Source organism: Coffea arabica, chromosome 6e (genome assembly GCF_036785885.1).
Source record: "Coffea arabica cultivar ET-39 chromosome 6e, Coffea Arabica ET-39 HiFi, whole genome shotgun sequence".
Lineage (NCBI taxonomy): Eukaryota > Viridiplantae > Streptophyta > Magnoliopsida > Gentianales > Rubiaceae > Coffea > Coffea arabica.
The window spans coordinates 61845192-61851610 of NC_092321.1; positions in this window are offsets into that span (position 1 = coordinate 61845192).

Consider the following 6419-nt stretch of genomic DNA (forward strand, 5'->3'; position numbering starts at 1 on the left):
CTTTTCTTGTGTGTTTCGCAGGGTTTGGACACACTCTTCTCATCAGCACGTCGAGCTCAGTAGGTGAGCTCTTTCCGGGGAAACCGCAACACTTGTTCAAATGGTAACTTGCTTTCTTTTTTATTTTTCTTCTAATTAACCTCAAAAAACTTTATATATACTTTTATTTTAAGTCTTTGTAGGTGTTTCAGGAATATATTAGATATGTTATTGCATTGATATTCGTATTATCAGTTGACCTTTGGTCATCGCTTCTGATTCTTGGCGTCAATCCACAGTTCGTGATGTTTTTCTGGTTTTCATTTTGTCACTTGTGACGTTTTTAGTTTTAAATTTTATTTGGAGCGATCGGGTTGTTCGTTCCATTGGTTGGCTTCGTCGGAGGCGATTAGCGCTTCAGACTGGGTATATTGCTCTTTTTGCTTACGGGCGCATTGTAGTCAGTAGTAAGGATGAATTGTGCGTCGCCTTTCTCTCATGTTCTATCCTGTGTGGAATGAGTTTTCTGGATTTTTGTCTGTCGTCGAAGATTTTGTTGTGGCGGTTGAATCTATATCGACTCTTTCTGGTGCCGCTGCGTTGGAGTTGACGGTTCTTAGTCAGCACCCTGTACAGACCGAGCTGACCTACTGAAACGCTCTGTCAAAACTGGCGTCTTCCTCGTTTGCTCACCTGAACAAAGAGGTTTTGGTGGAGGTAGTCCCCCAAAAAAGCATCGAACAGATCGAAGTCTTGGCTAAAGACAGCCCGGCCTCTTGGATGACTTCCCGTGAATTCCACTCACTGGAAGACTAACTTGATCGTCGAAGTTTCCCCGGGTACAACCTCGGGACTCTCCTGTTAGTCACCCTAGAGACCTTTTCTTGTGTGTTTCGCAGGGTTTGGACACACTCTTCTCATCAGCACGTCGAGCTCAGTAGGTGAGCTCTTTCCGGGGAAACCGCAGCACTTGTTCAAATGGTAACTTGCTTTCTTTTTTATTTTTCTTCTAATTAACCTCAAAAAACTTTATATATACTTTTATTTTATGTCTTTGTAGGTGTTTCAGGAATATATTAGATATGTTATTGCATTGATATTCGTCTTATCAGTTGACCTTTGGTCATCGCTTCTGATTCTTGGCGTCAATCCACAGTTCGTGATGTTTTTTCTGGTTTTCATTTTGTCACTTGTGACGTTTTTAGTTTTAAATTTTATTTGGAGCGATCGGGTTGTTCGTTTCATTGGTTGGCTTCGTCGGAGGCGATTAGCGTTTCAGACTGGGTATATTGCTCTTTTTTTTTAACGGGCGCATTGTAGTCAGTAGTAAGGATGAATGGTGCGTCGCCTTTCTCTCATGTTCTATCCTGTGTGGAATGAGTCTTCTGGGTTTTTGTCTGTCATCGAAGATTTTGTTGTGGCGGTTGAATCTATATCGACTCATTCTGGTGCCGCTGCGTTGGAGTTGACGGTTCTTAATCAGCACCCTGTACAGACCGAGCTGACCTACTGAAACGCTCTGTCAAAACTGGCGTCTTTCTCGTTTGCTCACCTGAACAAAGAGGTTTTGGTGGAGGTAGTCCCCCAAAAAAGCATCGAACAGATCGAAGTCTTGGCTAAAGACAGCCCGGCCTCTTGGATGACTTCCCGTGAATTCCACTCACCGGAAGACTAACTTGACCGTCGAAGTTTCCCCGGGTACAACCTCGGGACTCTCCTGTTAGTCACCCTGGAGACCTTTTCTTGTTTGTTTTGCAGGGTTTGGACACACTCTTCTCATCAGCACGTCGAGCTCAGTAGGTGAGCTCGTTCCGGGGAAACCGCAGTAATTGTTCAAATGGTAACTTGCTTTCTTTTTTATTTTTCTTCTGATTAACCTCAAAGAACTTTATATATACTTTTATTTTATGTCTTTGAAGGTGTTTCAGGAATATATTAGATATGTTATTGCATTGATATTCGTCTTATCAGTTGACCTTTGGTCATCTCATCTGATTCTTGGCTTCAATCCACAGTTCGTGATGTTTTTTCTGGTTTTCATTTTCTCACTTGTGACGTTTTTAGTTTTAAATTTTATTTGGAGCGATCGGGTTGTTCGTTCCATTGGTTGGCTTCGTCGGAGGCGATTAGCGTTTCAGACTGGGTATATTGCTCTTTTTGCTTACGGGCGCATTGTAGTCAGTAGTAAGGATGAATGGTGCGTCGCCTTTCTCTCATGTTCTATCCTGTGTGGAATGAGTTTTCTGGGTTTTTCTCTGTTGCCGAAGATTTTGTTGTGGCGGTTGAATCTATATCGACTCATTCTGGTGCCGCTGCATTGGAGTTGATGGTACTTCGTCAGCACCCTGTACAGGCCAGCTGTGCTGCTGGCCTGTATATCTTGGCGAAAGCTATAATGGTAGGTCTGCGACCAACTTTTTATCTTCTTCTACGTTTGGTGCTTTTCTGTCAAAAACTGCCTTAATTAGAATTTGTGATTTAGAATTAAAATGGCACTTTGTGTTTGCAGTGCGTTGGTGCTGACCCAACAGCGTTCCTTGGATGCCTGACCTTCCTCTACCCCGGGTGAACCACGGGTGGAGGCTGCTGGTAGAAGGAGATCTGCTGGCGGAACCGCATGTTTAACGGCAAAAGTTGACTGGCTGGAAGTCCCGAAAAATTTTAGCACTCAAAAGTACTCCGGTTATTGTTACATTTTTTAATGATTTTAACTTAATTTTTCATCCAAATTTGCATCCTGAAGGAGCGCTGCGGCTTCGCCGGACCGAGCTGACCTACTGAAACGCTCTGTCAAAACTGGCGTCTTCCTCGTTTGCTCACCTGAACAAAGAGGTTTTGGTGGAGGTAGTCCCCCAAAAAAGCATCGAACAGATCGAAGTCTTGGCTAAAGACAGCCCGGCCTCTTGGATGACTTCCCGTGAATTCCACTCACCGGAAGACTAACTTGACCGTCGAAGTTTCCCCGGGTACAACCTCGGGACTCTCCTGTTAGTCACCCTAGAGACCTTTTCTTGTGTGTTTCGCAGGGTTTGGACACACTCTTCTCATAAGCACGTCGAGCTCAGTAGGTGAGCTCTTTCCGGGGAAACCGCAGCACTTGTTCAAATGGTAACTTGCTTTCTTTTTTATTTTTCTTCTAATTAACCTCAAAAAACTTTATATATACTTTTATTTTATGTCTTTGTAGGTGTTTCAGGAATATATTAGATATGTTATTGCATTGATATTCGTCTTATCAGTTGACCTTTGGTCATCGCTTCTGATTCTTGGCGTCAATCCACAGTTCGTGATGTTTTTTCTGGTTTTCATTTTGTCACTTGTGACGTTTTTAGTTTTAAATTTTATTTGGAGCGATCGGGTTGTTCGTTTCATTGGTTGGCTTCGTCGGAGGCGATTAGCGCTTCAGACTGGGTATATTGCTCTTTTTTTTTAACGGGCGCATTGTAGTCAGTAGTAAGGATGAATGGTGCGTCGCCTTTCTCTCATGTTCTATCCTGTGTGGAATGAGTCTTCTGGGTTTTTGTCTGTCATCGAAGATTTTGTTGTGGCGGTTGAATCTATATCGACTCATTCTGGTGCCGCTGCGTTGGAGTTGACGGTTCTTAATCAGCACCCTGTACAGACCGAGCTGACCTACTGAAACGCTCTGTCAAAACTGGCGTCTTTCTCGTTTGCTCACCTGAACAAAGAGGTTTTGGTGGAGGTAGTCCCCCAAAAAAGCATCGAACAGATCGAAGTCTTGGCTAAAGACAGCCCGGCCTCTTGGATGACTTCCCGTGAATTCCACTCACCGGAAGACTAACTTGACCGTCGAAGTTTCCCCGGGTACAACCTCGGGACTCTCCTGTTAGTCACCCTAGAGACCTTTTCTTGTTTGTTTTGCAGGGTTTGGACACACTCTTCTCATCAGCACGTCGAGCTCAGTAGGTGAGCTCGTTCCGGGGAAACCGCAGTAATTGTTCAAATGGTAACTTGCTTTCTTTTTTATTTTTCTTCTGATTAACCTCAAAGAACTTTATATATACTTTTATTTTATGTCTTTGAAGGTGTTTCAGGAATATATTAGATATGTTATTGCATTGATATTCGTCTTATCAGTTGACCTTTGGTCATCTCATCTGATTCTTGGCTTCAATCCACAGTTCGTGATGTTTTTTCTGGTTTTCATTTTCTCACTTGTGACGTTTTTAGTTTTAAATTTTATTTGGAGCGATCGGGTTGTTCGTTCCATTGGTTGGCTTCGTCGGAGGCGATTAGCGTTTCAGACTGGGTATATTGCTCTTTTTGCTTACGGGCGCATTGTAGTCAGTAGTAAGGATGAATGGTGCGTCGCCTTTCTCTCATGTTCTATCCTGTGTGGAATGAGTTTTCTGGGTTTTTCTCTGTTGCCGAAGATTTTGTTGTGGCGGTTGAATCTATATCGACTCATTCTGGTGCCGCTGCATTGGAGTTGATGGTACTTCGTCAGCACCCTGTACAGGCCAGCTGTGCTGCTGGCCTGTATATCTTGGCGAAAGCTATAATGGTAGGTCTGCGACCAACTTTTTATCTTCTTCTACGTTTGGTGCTTTTCTGTCAAAAACTGCCTTAATTAGAATTTGTGATTTAGAATTAAAATGGCACTTTGTGTTTGCAGTGCGTTGGTGCTGACCCAACAGCGTTCCTTGGATGCCTGACCTTCCTCTACCCCGGGTGAACCACGGGTGGAGGCTGCTGGTAGAAGGAGATCTGCTGGCGGAACCGCATGTTTAACGGCAAAAGTTGACTGGCTGGAAGTCCCGAAAAATTTTAGCACTCAAAAGTACTCCGGTTATTGTTACATTTTTTAATGATTTTAGCTTAATTTTTCATCCAAATTTGCATCCTGAAGAAGCGCTGCGGCTTCGCCGGACCGAGCTGACCTACTGAAACGCTCTGTCAAAACTGGCGTCTTCCTCGTTTGCTCACCTGAACAAAGAGGTTTTGGTGGAGGTAGTCACCCAAAAAAGTATCGACCAGATCGAAGTTTTGGCTAAAGACAGCCCGGCCTCTTGGATGACTTCCCGTGAATTCCACTCACCGGAAGACAAACTTGACCGTCGAAGTGTCCCCGGGTACAACCTCGGGGCTCTCCAGTTAGTCACCCTAGAGACCTTTTCTTGTTTGTTTCGCAGGGTTTGGACACGCTGTTCTCATCAGCACGTCGAGCTCAGTAGGTGAGCTCGTTCCGGGGAAACCGCCTCGCTTGTTCAAATGGTACCTTGCTTTCTTTTTTATTGTTCTTCTAATTAACCACCAAGAACTTTATATATATTTTTATTCTATGTCTTTGTAGGCGTTTCAAGAATATATTAGATATGTTATTGCATTGATATTCGTCTTATCAGTTGACCTTTGGTCATCTCTTCTGATTCTTGGCGTCAATCCACAGTTCGTGATGTTTTTTCTGATTTTTATTTTTCCACAGTGACATTTTTAGTTTTAAATTTTATTTGGAGCGATCGGGTTGTTCGTTCCATTGGTTGGCTTCGTCGGAGGCGATTATCGCTTCAGACTAGGTATATTGCTCTTTTTGCTAACGGGCGCATTGTAGTCAGTAGTAAGGATGAATGGTGCATCGCCTTTCTCTCATGTTCTATCCTGTGTGGAATGAGTTTTCTGGGTTTTTGTCTGTCATCGAAGATTTTGTTGTGGCGGTTGAATCTATATCGACTCATTCTGGTGCCGCTGCGTTGGAGTTGACGGTTCTTAGTCAGCACCCTGTACAGACCGAGCTGACCTACTGAAACGCTCTGTCAAAACTGGCGTCTTCCTCGTTTGCTCACCTGAACAAAGAGGTTTTGGTGGAGGTAGTCCCCCAAAAAAGCATCGAACAGATCGAAGTCTTGGCTAAAGACAGCCCGGCCTCTTGGATGACTTCCCGTGAATTCCACTCACCGGAAGACTAACTTGACCGTCGAAGTTTCCCCGGGTACAACCTCGGGACTCTCCTGTTAGTCACCCTGGAGACCTTTTCTTGTTTGTTTTGCAGGGTTTGGACACACTCTTCTCATCAGCACGTCGAGCTCAGTATGTGAGCTCGTTCCGGGGAAACCGCAGTAATTGTTCAAATGGTAACTTGCTTTCTTTTTTATTTTTCTTCTGATTAACCTCAAACAACTTTATATATACTTTTATTTTATGTCTTTGAAGGTGTTTCAGGAATATATTAGATATGTTATTGCATTGATATTCGTCTTATCAGTTGACCTTTGGTCATCTCTTCGGCTTCTTGGCTTCAATCCACAGTTCGTGATGTTTTTTCTGGTTTTCATTTTCTCACTTGTGACGTTTTTAGTTTTAAATTTTATTTGGAGCGATCGGGTTGTTCGTTCCATTGGTTGGCTTCGTCGGAGGCGATTAGCGCTTCAGACTGGGTATATTGCTCTTTTTGCTTACGGGCGCATTGTAGTCAGTAGTAA